Consider the following 4,740-nt stretch of genomic DNA (forward strand, 5'->3'; position numbering starts at 1 on the left):
GTATTCAAACTGGGGCCTGAGGAGGGAAGCTGGTGTAATATGGTTCATCTGTCTCTACCACAGTCTCTCTATTTTGCCTTAGCTCCCAGACCATAGGTGTGAAGTAACCTTCAGCTTCTGTAGACCTAGCCAACGTTATAGAGGAAGGGAACCCTACAGGTTGCAAGGTTTAATTTCTGTTCTTGTTAATATACTTAATATACCACATCCATCATCACAAATTTAATTCTCATAACTTGAACATCAGAGAAAATGGGTCACTCAACTATGAAAAAAGGCAGTACTAGGGATTTTAGAGCACATACTCTCATTTTGGAATATTTTCCATGTACCTGTGTCTTGAAGGCTCTGATGCCTGGGAACTCTGTCACACTCAGGCACCCATTCTTTCCATGATGCCGGGAATCCTGAGATCACATTGCCCCTCTTAGGATTCTGCCTGCTTTGGCACCTAGGAGTCTTTCAGGCAGGGACGTCCCTCTCTGGATCTGACTTCTGAAAGTTCTGATTTTGTGCTCTGCTATTCTATCACTTGCCTGTAGTCAGCTTACGGAGGTTCCCGACCCTCCATGGATTATCTTCCCATATATCACCTCGGATTCCCTCCTTTCCACCTCCTACCTGGCAGAACATGGTCACTTTTCTGTTTGTAGAGTTACAGGTATTCTTTTCTTTGATCTCCCCTTGATTTCGCAGTTGTTCAGAATGATTTGATAGCTATCTAGCTGAATTCCTGCAACCAGAAAAAGTAAGATCTCTTACTCCTCTGCCATCTTGGACTGCAATTTGAATGCAGATTTCTCAATCCCCTCTCATAGAAGGGCAACCTGAAGGACAGAGAAGGTAATATATATTTAGTGGGCTAGCATGAAATAGGGAGCCATGGATGGACAGCTGCCTTATACTGCGAGGAAGTGTTTGTATGTAAAAGATGCAAAATACAACTTCACTGACTTAAAAAGGAGAACCTGTTGACTTAGGTACCTGGAAAAGTCTGGGAATAAGTCTGGCCTGAGGTAAAAGTTTTCATGCTGGGGCTCAAATGATGCCTTCAAGATTCAATTTCTATCCATTTCTTGGCATTCTGGACGGACTTTCTCTCAGACAATTTTGTAGCTTTAAGTGTATCTTCCAAGCTTTAAGTGTAGCTAAAAATGGTTGTGTCTCTCAGTAGTCCCTGCAGAAAATCCCACTGTGCCTTATTGGCTCCACTTTCGGCTCAGTTTTGCTCATCCCTGAACAATCACTGTTGTCAAAAGCATAAAATCATCTTTTGGCCAAGCCAGAGTTATAGATGCATTCTTAAAATAGGGGTGTTAGGGAAAGACAACTCTACCTGTCCATAGACTGAGACTGAGAATGGGGTTAGTTCCCTAGAGGTCAAAAAAGGGACTGTTTCCAGGAGGTGAATGACTGGTAGGTATCAAAAATAAAACAGATGTCTACTCCAGACCTCTTTCTCTCTCCCCCATTTCTGCTTTCTTGTCCAGAGTTATGCCATGACTAAAGGTTGGAGTTGCAGGAAATGCTGATTCTGAGGAGACTTAGGGATCAGAAGAGTCCCCAACACCCATGTGGATAGACTATCCAATAATCTGGCCTCTCACTGTTCACCCCTTCTCATCCTTGAGCCCTTTACTTCCATTTCAGTTTAGTTATGGCTATATCCTATAACTCATCACCAGGAACACTTCTGCCATCTGAACAGACAGTCTGACATTCCACCCGGGTTCATCCTTTCAGCTTATGCTCTCAGGATGCCAATTCTTCAACTTAGTCAGGAACTACAAGACACTTTATACATCTCCCTGTCCATCTGAGAGTAGTTTGTCTCATTTCCTCCCTCTTCAAGGAAAACTTCATTGTTCGTCACTTAATTCCAAACCTAAGGTGCTCTACTTTTTTTTTTAATTTTTATTTATTTTTAAAATTTCTATTAGTGTTACAAAATTCTGTGTTTACGCACTACACCCAGTGTTCCATGCAATACATGCCCTCCACAATACCCACCACCAGCCTCACCCAACCTCCCACTGCCTTCCCCTCCAAAACCCTCAGTTAGTTCCTCAGAGTCCACAGTGTCTCATGGTTTGTCTCCCCCTCCAATTTTCCCCAGCTCCCTGCTCCTCTCCATCTAAGAGCTCTACTTTTGACAGCTTTTCATTTGCCTTTCATCTGTCATGCCAGGCAAAAGTCAGTTGTGTCTTTTTTAAATCTATATTCTAATAAAGGGGTGATTCATCTAGGATAAAATCAACACAAGTAATTATGTCGATGCCACCATAAATGTTCTATCGTATTAGTCAGCTTCAACAATCCCTGAAAACAACCCATTACTTCCTTCAGTGTTTAGTGTGCACTAAGCATGCTTCGAAGCATTAGGGGCACACCAGTGAAGGAAACAAAGCTCCCTGTCTTGGCCAACCTCATATGACTGTTCTTTAGTCAATTCTCTTAAATGCTCGTTTTCATTTTTGTACAAAAATTTCATTTTTCTACAATTTCTCCTGTCTCTTCATTCGTTGACCATATGTGCTGGACTACAGCAGGGGAATAAAAAGTCAACAGAATTTTAATCATTAAAAAACTTCAAAAGAGTAACAAAATCAACACGTGAACACCTATCCCTTCTTTTTTCTTTCCTTCCTATTATACTGGAAGGTTTTCCTCAGGGATCTGTCCTTGCTTCCCACCTTATACCACTTTTTTTCACTGTTTGAATATTTGGCTTAATCATCTACTTTTCTCGAAAAGTGAGAACATATTTACCTCAATACAGTCTGGCACGCCCCAGAGTTCAGAAACTTCTAGACAGAAGAGCCAGTAGCAGAAGGGATTTCTAAGGGGAGGTTCCAACCAGCCTGCTCTGGGGGCGGAGCCACGCACAGGGCGAGTGGCACCTGGGGGTGTGGCTACAAAGGGGGAAGCCACAACCTGGGGCGGGTCATGTCCAGGAGGGGACTGCATCCAGGGGCGGGCTTCATCTCGGGAAAGCCACACCCACGGGCGGTATTATACCAGGGCGAGCCATGCTCAGGGGCGGGTCACGTCCAGGTGGAGGCGCACTCAGGGAGGGGCCACGTTGAGGTCCAGCCATACCTGGGGTGGAGACTGTGTCCAGGGCAAACCTTGCCAAGTGCGGGACAACGTTCAGGGCCACTGTAGGCGGGGACAGATCACGTCCAGAGTGAGCCCGATCTAGATGCGGGGCTGAGGAGGCTGTGGTGTTTGGCTTCTTCATGGCGGCGGTGCTGTATCTTCTGACTGTTAAGCATTTCACCTCAGTCTTCTGGATCCTGTCTCCATCACTTCTGAAAGTCGAGTTTGATTTGCCTCAAAGTCAGATTTTGAAGGGGGAACTTCTGGATATCGGAACGACCTTCCCTTCTGCCCAGAACGACTCTTCCCACAGTCTGCCTTTTCCATCCTGGCTGCTGGCTCTAGAGGCCTCTCAACGCCTAACGGTCTCAGAGAACGTGCTGAGGCTTGGGGGTGGGGCCGCGCCTGGCCACGTGAGCCCCCTTTGCGGAGGTCACTGGATGGAACTTGCTGAGGTCATCCTAGTAATAAATATAGTGGCGATATGGACCACTGTTAAGACTCCACCTTGTACCAGCTGCCTGCCCTTGTACAAGAAGCCTGTCTCAGATCTCATCTATTATTTGCAGAGATAATAATATCTGACAGGTGGCCCTGAGACTTGGAATGAAGTGAAAACTTTAGAGAAGTGTTAAAGGTTGATGTTACTGAAGGGTTTGGGGCACCTGTGGTGACCTCGTGGGAGTTCCGGTCCCCGGAGAGCCTAGTGCCTTGCAAGTGCCTGCACTGGTGGGGACAGTGAGACGTGGAGATGTGAGTTCATACACTCAATTAACAGTCATCATTTCTGATTTGCTGCAGAACCCGGAACTGGAAGGATGTTCACAGTTCGCTAGTTTTCAAACAAGCCAACAAGAGCTTCAACCGCTGGGACCCAGCGGTCAGTTCAGTAGGAATGGTTCGTGGGAAACTCAGGTATAGGTCAATCGAGGCATTATGGACAGGCTAGAGGCAGAGCCATTTGTCACGCCTTGCATGAACCAGGATAGCAGGACGCACACCTCTGCAGCAGGCAGGACTAGGTGTCTTTGATTAGGCAGAAACACTCAGGTAATTGCCTTAAATTGCGGGCATTGATACATCCGTGCCTACTATGTGTCCTGGTTCTGTGTTAGGAAATGTCACCATGTTTATCATAGTAAGAGGTGGAAGAGAATCCCGTTTGTGACTGTTTCCACTATTAGAAAGTATTCAATATGAATTTGAAAGATATGTTAAGCTAAAATAAACCTCGTAGATTCCCACCTTCAAAACAATTACTGTTAACTTTCTGGTGCATCTTCTTAGAGATTTTACTATGTCTACTTTTTTAAAAAAATAATTTATTTATTTGACAGAGATCAGAAACAGGCAGAGAGCAGGCAGAGAGAGAGGAAGGGATGTTGGCTCCCTGCCAAACAGAGAGCTGGATGTGGGGCTCCATCCCAGGACCCTGGGATCATGACCAGAGCAGAAGGCAGAAGCTTTAACCCACTGAGCCACACAGGTGCCCTGCTATATCTACTTTTAATACTGCTTAAATAATATATATTTTAACTGAAAACACTATCATAAACATTTTTAAGTTATTATAAACATTCATAATGTTTTTGATAACATTCTTTTAAGTGGTGGAATATTCAACTGCTTTTTGTTGACATT

The sequence above is a fragment of the Meles meles genome, unplaced genomic scaffold (assembly GCF_922984935.1).
Source record: "Meles meles unplaced genomic scaffold, mMelMel3.1 paternal haplotype, whole genome shotgun sequence".
Classification (NCBI taxonomy): Eukaryota; Metazoa; Chordata; class Mammalia; order Carnivora; family Mustelidae; genus Meles; species Meles meles.